Source organism: Macadamia integrifolia, unplaced genomic scaffold (assembly GCF_013358625.1).
Source record: "Macadamia integrifolia cultivar HAES 741 unplaced genomic scaffold, SCU_Mint_v3 scaffold3175, whole genome shotgun sequence".
NCBI classification, from domain to species: Eukaryota; Viridiplantae; Streptophyta; class Magnoliopsida; order Proteales; family Proteaceae; genus Macadamia; species Macadamia integrifolia.
The window spans coordinates 17,076-28,174 of NW_024869269.1; the positions used below are offsets into that span (position 1 = coordinate 17,076).

Here is an 11,099-nt window from a genome sequence, read left to right on the forward strand (position 1 = left end):
AATCTTAGTATACGGAATGGGATGTTTGAAGGGCGCGGAATCCCATCACAAGAAACCACCAATGGACAGTGATCCGAATAGTTAGAAGCCAGCACTCACTAAGCACACCCTGGAAATATGGATAGATAATCCTCATTACAAACACTACGATCAAGAACAGCACAGACATTACCCACAAAACGGTTGTTTGACCACGTGAACTTACAGCCAGTCGATGGAAAGAAATCAGAGAAGCTTTATGCATCATAGTAGCGAACTCAATTGCCGAGGTCACACTAAACGTACCTAGACCACGCTTTTCATGAGAGTACAGGGTGGCGTTGAAATCGCCCAGCACCAACCATGGAGTAGATGAGCCAGCTATCGAGCAAAGATCACTCCATAATTGATGTCTTTCCACTTTGAAGCATTTTCCGTGGACAACAGAGAGAATAAATTTATAGCCATTCACCTCAAAGAGAAGAGAAACCTGTTGCACAGAGGATAAAATCAAATTCGGCCTTCCCAACTCCTCTTTCCATAAAACCCATATATTTGGGTTCGAATCTCCCCTTGAATTAAAAATAAAATGTAAAGAAAATCCCATTGAAGAAAAGAACTTCCTTAGGCAATTATCAGGAATAACTTTGGGCTCTTCCAGGCACAAAATGGATGGAGCATGAGACTTAATCAGATGACGTAGTGATACACGCACCCTTTTATTTCGAATTCCACGAACATTCCAGAAAATAGTATTCATTAAAACTTAGAGGAAGATGCAGAGTCAAGGTGACCACTACCCTACAAAACACGATCCAATTCCGTCATTTCCTGAAATCTAGCACTCCGACACAGAAAAGTGCGATTGATCAATGGTGGGGAAGATGAGCGACGACCCACTTGAATGAAAACCTCTTGTGATTCTAGACCTGCTTGATTTTCAAGGTCATAATGTATAAATGCATAATTTAATACATGAAATGATTAAAAGAAGTCGTAATTTTATGCGGTGAACACATAAAATAATGCATGCGGAGATGGGGTATGTATCATGCACACAAATGAGATTATGATCTAAGGTTTATATGAAACAACTGATAACAATAATGAAATTTTCAGTAACTCTCTCTGACTCAGGGGCAAAGTTTTGACTTTCTTCTCACTTTTTTAGAGAAATTAAAAATTCTGGCACTTGGGCAAGAAATCTGACAGGACTTTCGTGTTATGATTTAGAAATGGATTTTGGTTTTGGGAATTTGGGCAGTGCTTATGTATTATATCACTAGAATAGGAATCAATTGTGGTAATATTGGTAGAGCTTTCGCCCTATATTCCTAGAACAAGAATTAGCTATGGGAATATGGCAGGGCTTTTGCGCTATATTCCTATAATAGGAATTAACTGTGGGAATACGGGTAGGGCATTCCTGCTATAATAAAAATATCAAAATCAACTAAAAAAATTTAAGCAGTGCTTCCATACTTACCTGAAATGGATGACATGGGCTTTGAAAACTAGGGCAAGGCTTCCGTACTACGATGTCTACTTCAACGAGCTTTTGATTATTAGCTCTGAAATTTCCTGGACTCTTGACTTTTTTTTTTTACAAGGGCTTCTAAAACAAAGTTTTCTCTCTCTCTCTCTGGATTTCTCAACCCATTCTCACGGTGACCCCGCGTCACCTATTTATAGTAAAAGTGAGGATATGTGTGAAAATCCTCACAAGGAGATGGTAAGACTTACTAGAACTTACATGTAGATGGTAAGGTTTACCATATCTGGGGAAGCAATTCTTAAGTGGATATATAGCATGCGTGGAAGCCTTAAAAGCAGATGATAAGGCTTACCATCTCTGTGGAAGCTATCTTTTGTAAAGATAAGATTCCGTGAAAGGTAATAGGGTGTGCGGCTACCTAGTAGCTTGGGCGGCTATAAACTTAGGTGGTTGCAGTTGGATCTGCCCTTCCACAGAGATGGTAAGCCTTACCATCTCCTTTTAAGGCTTCCACGGATGCTATCCACTTAAGAATTGCTTCCACGGAGATGGTAAACCTTACCATCTATGTGTAAGCTCTGGTAAGGCTTACCATCCCCATGGAAGCTATCTTTTGTAAAGATAAGCATTCGTAAAAGGTAATAAGGTGGGAGGCTACCTAGTAGCCTGGGCAGCTGTAGACTTAGGCGGTTGCAGTTGATTCTTATCACTTGAGGGGAAGGGAGGTAGGTTTGGTTTGGTTTGGTTTGGGTTGGTCTGATTTGGTTAGGGTTTGTTTTGATTTAATGGGTTTAAAGTTTAGTAGGTAATACGACACATCTGGGTATCCCTTTTTTCCATGTAGGATATCAACGAGATCGTATTTTCGAATACTCTCCAATGAAATGGGACAAGCTAGGCTCGATTGTTGTATTTTGGCAAAAGGTATCAATGACTACTTTTGGTCACCCTCCCCGCATCATTTGAAAAATATTGGGCTGAACTCCTAACCGGTCTTACGCTCAATTGTACTCCACAAGTTCTTGCATAACGACTTTAGGTTAGGATAACTGGGATTAGACGGAATAGTTTGGAATTTAGGTTAGGATAACTATGAACCAGATCTAGTGCGTTCAGCGACGTGGACAGCAAGAGAAGAATGGGGGAGAACAAGGTATAAAGGCCTCCACTACTCGGTCCGGAAAGAAGAATCCTCTTGGTTATCTGATCCTTTACAAAAAAATGGGCAGTGTGAAACTCAAAATATACATTATTACCAACAGTAAAATGTTGGACAAAGAGGAGGGGCTTAGTGATGGAGGGAACGTGAAGAATATCACACAAATAAAATGAACGAGATGAAGAGAGAGAAGGAAGAGTAGATGAACCAATACTAGAAATTTGGAGACCCTTACCATTACCAACATGGAGTTGATCGTTGCCACTATAGCCATCATAAGAGGAGAAAGAGTAAATATCCAGGGAAACATGATGGGTAGCATCAGCATATATATATATATATATATATATGACTGTAACTTAAGGGTGCAAGCCCTTCGGAGAGGAACTCTCCCTGGTCATGTTTGTGTAGGGGTTTCGATGACTCTCTCTCTCTCCTACCAGATGATGGATCTGGCTCGTCTGTCGCACATTTGTGCTACACGATCTATAGCGCAATTCAGATTATCGACACGTGGTGACTATAGGTACATGTGCTGCAGTGAGTTTGGTTTCCTCTTGGCGATTCTTCTCTCTGTGATCTGCTCCACCGAAAATATCTCAAGTAGGTATTCCTTTGGTCCTTCTTCTTCCTTTGGAAAGGGGTTCGAAATATAATACCAGATTTCGTTCCAAAGTAAGAAAAACACATTCCTCTCTCAACCCATCTTTCTGCTGTTGGAACAATTTTTAATTGATTCTACTTGGGTTTCTGTGTGTTTTGATTCTTCTTCTGTTTAGTTTTGGGGTTTCTTCTTTTTTTTTCTGTCTTATGTCGTCTTCTTTGAATTAAAGGCTGTGGAGTTGCTGTTCTTGAAGGAAGGGCTTCACAATTCAATTCGATTGCGGATGCCTGCCCAAACAAGAATAGTTCTCGTATAAGGACTTGATCCACTCTCTTTAAATGCTTTCTTATTCAAAAGAACCATCTAGCCTCTTCCGTCAAGTTAATTTCTCAACGCTTGCTTGATGATGACATGCAAGCTTGCTTGATGATGACATTCAAGGCTACAGTACAATGTTAGAACATTTTCTAGAACTAGACTACCCAAAAGATCTTTGATAGTTTGGTATGTTACAGACTTATTGTAACCAATCAAGGTCACACAGAGCAAAAGTCATGTCATTATCAGTCTTTGTATACAAGATATTTTTTCTTTTTAGTCTTCCGAGACATCCTTTCCTCTCTTGAACATGACATCCTACAATAATCTCACATCATTCATTGAATGTGGACCCAAATCTCTTGCATCAATAGCCCCTTCGATGGGGTGAAATTGTTGTTGAAGATCATGGTCCAGGATAGGATTTATTTGCCAATTGTATTGCTATTATAAGTGGTTTTAGTGCCTAACACATTGGTAGCAACATTGGCTAGTTGAAGTTCCAATCACATGTGAGTAAAAAAAAACAATAATGGAGAAATGATTTTTGTACGTTAATGTTTGGGGTGCAGCAGCTACACTTCTCCATAGAAACCATTTTTAACCCATGTATTTATTAAGTAATATAATCTTCTAATTTATATTACTTAAGTACTCTACGGAATTACTCTTGCTTGAATCCCCACCACCACTGCTGCTAAATCCATTTCAATAGGGACTCCACCCTGTTAGCCATAGCTAGATCGATCATTTATAGCAGCCTAGAGAATTCAGAAAAGTAATTTGTCTGGATACCCAGATAAATAGTAAACACATCAAAGACACCCCTGTAATCTCTCAATACACCACCTGCACTTGCCCTACTTGGATTCCCCAGGGACATCCATCCACATTTAATTTGCACCACCCTTGAAAGGCCTACACCAAAATATCTCCAAAATAGTTCTCGGGGTTCTCAACTTTGCATTCAGACCTAATTTTCTACAACAGTTCAGATCAGCTATCGTTCTCACCACACCAGTCAGCTTCAAGTTAGCATTCTGCATATCACCTCTAACCAATGCAAAAATCTGATTTGGGGTTCTACTCTTCTCTCCTATACCGCCTTCCATTCCTTTCTCTCCATATGTTGCTTGCAACAAGCACCAACGCCACCAACCATGGGTCCTTCACAGAAATCACTATGGATTTCCTAATCCACCACATCACAAACATTATCTTCTCATCAATATTAGGCCACGCCATACAGAAGCTTTCCAAAAACCTTCCCCAAATCTGCACAAAATGCTATACTGCTATTCACTGCTCATTTTCCATTGAAAATAACTCTTTGAATGTAAAATAATTGTAATGCAAACCTATGTAGAATTTTGCCAATGATAAATTTGTATAGAAGAAATTAGAATGAATGGGATGTTAATTAAGTATGCCCTTAAAGCCACTTTATGAAATTTTCAATTATTAAATTAAAATTATTCTTGTTTTCAAGTATTAATGTACTATTGTGTTTGTTCCAAATTTACATTTTAATTAGTGCTAACATGTCTGTGAGAGAGAGGAAAATAAATGTATATTAAATAGGTTATAAATAATGGATTTCTTATGGATAAGTTTTCAATTTTATGCCGATATGACATTTAGTTAAAGAACAAACATATATATATATATATATATATCAAATTTATTGCAAAGAAAAGAACGAGGGAAGAAGTATATACAAGAAGACAGGATGATACATTATCGATCTCAAGGACAACCCCAAGAGATCAAGGAGTCTCCGAAAGTAAAGCCCAAGGGACACTAAGTAAACAATGCATTCAACATGTCCGAAAAGAAAAAAAATAATTGACTACAAAAGAGAATAGTCAGTTTCTATTCAAAACCACATGGAGCCCCCAGTTTTGGTGAAGAAGCACATTAGTCCAAACCACGGTTGATTCTACTTAAATGCACAAATGGTAATACAATGATTAACATTGAACAAGTCCTAAATAAAAATTTTCAGGGGTGAATACTTTCATAATGATAACTTTATATATATATATATATATATATTACATTCCCATTTCAGGTAGTGCCACCTTTTTGGAGATCAACTTAATCTCCATCACTGTGGAAGGTAGAGATCCTCAAAGCAAAGTTGTGTAATCCTTAGTTTTGTTCATGGCAATGCCGAAGGTAAAACTGAAGATTTTATGTAGGTCATATATTTTGATCTAGGAATGCCACGATGGTAATCTTGTAAACTCCATATTCTTTTTTATACTTTTGCTGATATTTAGTCGGAAAAAAAAAAAATTCCTTCTCACCTAAGAAATCGTAGGGCCTCACACATCCTAATTTCCTAATTACCCTTTGCATCTGCATAACGTTCAAAGAGACGAGAAATACCATAAATGAGAGAGAGAGAGAGAGAGAGAGAGGATAAGCCGATAAGGGTCCCCGTCCTCTTGAGCGGCCATCCAGAAGATCGCTAAATCTAAGAGTCAAAATAAAATATAAATCCTAAACCTAAAATATTACACACATAGCATTGTTAATGTCTGTAACTACATAAAAACATTTTCTCAACATAATAGTTGTCCATGCACCCAAAATATAAGTCACAAGTTCTTTCAAAATAAAATAAATCATTATCATTTTCCGTCATTTGCTACGCCCTTGCCCTTGTCCAAAGTTGGTTTCTGTTCTGTAAAATTTTTGAAAATAATGGGGTGAGCTCAAAATTAAACTCAGCGAATGAAAGAACAGTTACACTATAAAATCAAAGCAAATAAACATTGCATTTCAAACATGGAGGCATGGCTAGTATGGAAATTAAACTTTTGAATATGTGATGTCCTAGTCACTCAGTGCACCAAGCCCACCAACCAGCACCGTTGGGCATTCCCATCTGGCTAGGTAGGGTACTCTCAACGCTTATCAGGTGATATCATAAACATAAACACCATCGCTGAAAAGCAAGGAAAACATTATCATCATCATTCCAGTAACTCAATGCCCCGAGGCATACGGTGGCAAGACATGATCATGACTCGTTCTAGTCAAATAAGATTAGGTCTTTTTACCCGAGGTATTATAAACTTGACAAGTTTAATTGTTTTTAAAATGCTATCAAATTGGTTCATTAATTTCACTATTTCACTTATATTATTGAACATATTTGTAATGGTATAAGCTCAAAATTCAATGATCTGTGATTCCCTCATTTATTTTCTATTGTTTTTTTTATATATGTTTTATTATATATATTCAAATTAGAAAAAAGTGATTTGGCCTGACTAGGTTTGACTAGACTAAATTACAATATTTTTTGAAAGGCAAGTAAATCAAAAAATTTGGTTTTCCAACTATGAATTGAAAACATCAAAACAAAGAGAGAAAAGCTAACAATATGACACTTCAACTTGGAAAAAAAGAAAAAAATAATAATAATAGTAGGACCATTCTATTTCTTGCCATTGGGCATTTTAATATCAAAACCCAAGTAACAGTTAATTGGCTCCCAGACCAAAGGCTGTCTTCGTAAAAAAATAACTTCTTCATAAAATTTAAGAATACATATGATTTGGATTATGAATTTTCCATCACTTTGAGTTCATGTCCAACTACAACATGAACTATTTGGCATCTTTTCTATAAATAAAAGTTAAAAAAAAAAAAATGTGGAGCATCTTGTTTGAAATAAATAAAAGTTTTCTTCATTGTCATTGTGATTAGTGAAATATAGCATTTCATTATCTACCACATGGCAGTAAATGAATTAGTCCATGTATTAGAGGACCAAGCAAGCATCTCATTTATACAATTTCAGCTTCAAATGAGCCGAAGTAGTTAAAATTGCAAGAGACATTTTATATGGGCAAGGGAATCCTCTCCATTGGGCATCGCCACACCCAGACACAGCTGGACATGAAAATACCCAGTGTGTGCAGGTGCAGCTAGGTCTTTTCCACACTAATCTGTATTTGGGTGTTGCTAGACGAACATGGTTCTTTTCTCTATTTGATGGAATTTTGGTGATTTCACTAAATCTTTGAATTAAAGTTTGATCAAGTATCCTTGCTTACTTTGGATTAAAATTCAACTATTGAGATGTATGTGAGGCTTTCTATCACATTGACTAAGCCATGTATTGCCAAATGGCAAATAGTGAAGAGTTATATATATTTCATTATGCATGGTGAAACATTTTTCTCTACGGCTTCGTTTGGTTGCAAGAGTAATTAAAGAGAAGGGAACCATGGCTTGTTCACTTCCCCATCTATTTGGGCACACACAACATTGTTGGTTAGTGTTCTTTCTGCCTAAAAATTATATGTAAAATAAATATATTTTTACTAAATATGGTAAGATATCAAAGGAGCTTATACAATTACATTGGTTAATATGATTATAGTTTGTTGGTAATCGATGCTTCGTCTCCTCGCTCAGTTCAAGAGGAGCTTAGGGTGGACGCTAATGGTCTAAATTTAAATTTTTAGTAGGGTGTAGTGGATCTCCTCCCCTGTTGAAGGCCATGTTGAAGTGGGGGCGTGATCCCAGATTCCTTCCAACTTTTTTTATTTGTTTCTGGTATCATCTGGTAGACCTAGCTTGTACATCTTCTTTTTTCATCTCATTTAATAAATATGACTCTTTAGAGAAAAAATTACAATTTTTTTTTTCAAATTTAAAAATTTCATCTCCATTCCCTTTAAATTTTCTTTGCAACCAAACATAGCCCATAGTTTTGAATTTTTATTTTACATGTTATCATATATGTGAGTCACTATATGGAATTCAGTTCCTCTAAAAACATTCCACATGACAATGAATATATAAATGGTTCATGAGGTGAGAGGTTCTCTGCAGCGGACTCTATGAGTTATTGGAGGACAAAAATATTAGATCCCTTCAATGTCCGTATGTAGGCAAGACTCCGGGCCATATTTTGTCCATTGATGATATTTTCATCTTCATCAATGCATTCATTAGGTAGGTCAGGAATTTAAAAATTATTTCTAACAAAATATCAAGAGTTTTTGGGGCAGCGCATGAACCTTGAAAAAAAAAAACAAGCTATTAATAGGGAAAACTCTAGCAACTAGAAAGCAGGCTATTGTGGAAGAGTTGAGTATTCCCATCTATCATTTTCCAAACCCGTTACCTGGGTATGGAAATATTTAAGGGAAGAGTCAAGAAGGAGACCCTATTTCTAACTATGGACAAAGGGTAGATTAGACGGATGAAAGGGGAAAATCCTATCCATAGAGGGCAGAGTAGAGTTGGTTCACTCGGTAATTTCAGGGACATCAGTCCATAGTTTCTCTGTTTACTGGTGGCTTTCATCCCTTCTCTCTATTATGGAGAAGTGGATGATAAATTTCATTTGGATAGGAGAGGTGGATATATTAAAGAAAATTACTGTGGACTGGGATCGGTGTTGCAAACCAAAGGACAAGGGTGGACTGGGATCGGTGTTGCAAACCAAAGGACAAGGGCGGTCTTGGGTTACGCAGACTATGGAATGTCAACAAAGCTATGCTGTGTAAGATGATATGGAAAATAAAAAGCACGAAGGCTTTACTTTGAGAAATTTTTTGAAGGCTAGGTTTGTTAATGTGAAAGGCTCCTTTTAAGAAGGGGTGCATGGCTTCTTCCATATGGCCAGGGATTAGAAGAATATGGAGATTTGTATCGTCTAAAGAAAGGTGGATCTTTGGTAATGATTGGTCAATCAGTTTTTGGAAAGACAGATGGATAGGTCCGTCCATCATTGAAGAATCAGTCGATCTCGACGAGAATTTATTTTTTCTAGTTCATGTAAGAGTGTGTCGAGGTTGCCTATTGTCCAGTCATCCTTTCTTTCAGGAGTTTTTTCCTTTCTGTAAGAGATACTAAAGTCCCTGCATACCTTTGTGAAGACCAATGTCTCTGGAGCCTTACTCCGGAAGTGAACTTCAGTACTCGCTCTGCATGGAAGAGCTTAGAAAATGCTGCCCGAAAGTGCCTTGGGAGTCATTAGTCTGGTGTAAGAACTTGCAGCCTCGTCTCTCTACATTTGGGTGGCGGCTTGCCCATCGAAATTGCAAACTATTGCTACTGTGATGAGGATAGGTATTTCCTTAGCTTCCAGATGCAATCTTTGTGTTGCAGCCATGGAGTCGGTGGATCACTTATTCCTTCAATGCCAATACTCGAAGAGATAGGAAGAACTTTTGTGAATGCTTTACTGTTACTTGGAAAAGGCATCTGAATATTGGAGAGTTCCTTATATGGTGGAAGACGAAATCTCGTAATATCAATATCAAGGAGGCATTGGCTATGGGTTTAGTCACTATCTCCTCCCACCTTTTGGGGGTGGAGAAATAATTGGTGGTATGAGGGGAAAAATAGGTTCCCTATATATGTGCTTGAAATTATTAAGGGGGTACAGGGAAAGCATCAAAACACAAAGGGGGTGGTTAAGTGGTGGTGTCTGGGCAGGGTTTTATGGTCTTTCAAAACATATCTGGGTGTCAAAGGCATTTATGAAGCATATTTTGAAAGCTTTATGGAGGGTCTTATGCGTGCAAAAAGACCTAGCAGTCGGCTTCTTATGGATCTAATCAAACTCAACATTGGTGGTGGCCTTGGTGCAGCAGAAGAGGATTCCCTGGTTTGTGCCTTAGAGATGGTTTTATTTGTGGCCTTTCCTAGACTCCATAAATTGAAAGATATCTCACTGATTCACCTTGATTACTGTTTTCGTTAGCCCGTAGTTTGAGCCCCTACTGATTGTCATGCCGAAGGTGGGGACTCATTCTGCGTTTTTGGGTTTCTAATTGTTATTTATTTATTTTTTTTAATAACACTATTCTCTTAACAAAAAAATGAAAATATAAATAGTTGCGATGGTGGTGAGAGATATGAGACCTTTATATTTGTTGTTGCTCCCTGATGTTGTTGCTCCCTGTAAATTAAAAGAAAACGAATGCATTATTTTCTTGATACTAAGAGAAATGAACAAATCAGATAAGCAATATTTTCTACCCACAAATGTAGTTGAAAGCCAGCAACGTTGTACCTGCTGGTGGTTACTAGTAGTAGGCTGATTGATAACTTTGCCTTCGTTAGTTGCCAGACGCCCACCACCCCTCAAAGCTTCGCTTTCTGGTAACACCAAAATTCTTTTAAGTTTTATAAAAAACAAAAAATAAAAACATTTTAATTTTCAAAACGGTTCATTACTTTTCACAATTTCACTTATATTGTTGAACTTGTTTATAATAATATAAGCTCAAAATTCAATGATATGTGATTCCCTATGCTTTTTTTATTATTATTATTTTATAATATATATTATTATAAACAATGACAATGTTGTAATAATATATAAATTTTATTAATTTATCAATTTACTGCATTTAAAAAAATGAAATAAAAAAGTGATTCACCCTGACTAGGTTTGACTAGGCCACGTTACTATATGTTTTTCTAAGACAAGCAAGTTAGAAAATTTGGTTTTCCAATTATGATTTGAATTTAGAATTTTCCATCACTATGGGGGTGGGGGGGGGGGT

At 37.1% G+C, this 11,099-nt stretch overlaps 1 long non-coding RNA gene across 1 annotated transcript; it reads right to left on the bottom strand.

The window, feature by feature from the left end:
- Positions 1–6,054: 6,054 nt before the first annotated feature.
- On the bottom strand, positions 6,055–10,664 carry LOC122067866. Its single transcript, XR_006136898.1, has 3 exons — positions 10,604–10,664; positions 10,453–10,489; positions 6,055–6,244 (listed from the first exon to the last, which is right to left on the bottom strand). It is a non-coding gene; the product is annotated as an uncharacterized LOC122067866 (long non-coding RNA).
- Between the last annotated feature and the right edge of the window lie 435 nt (positions 10,665–11,099).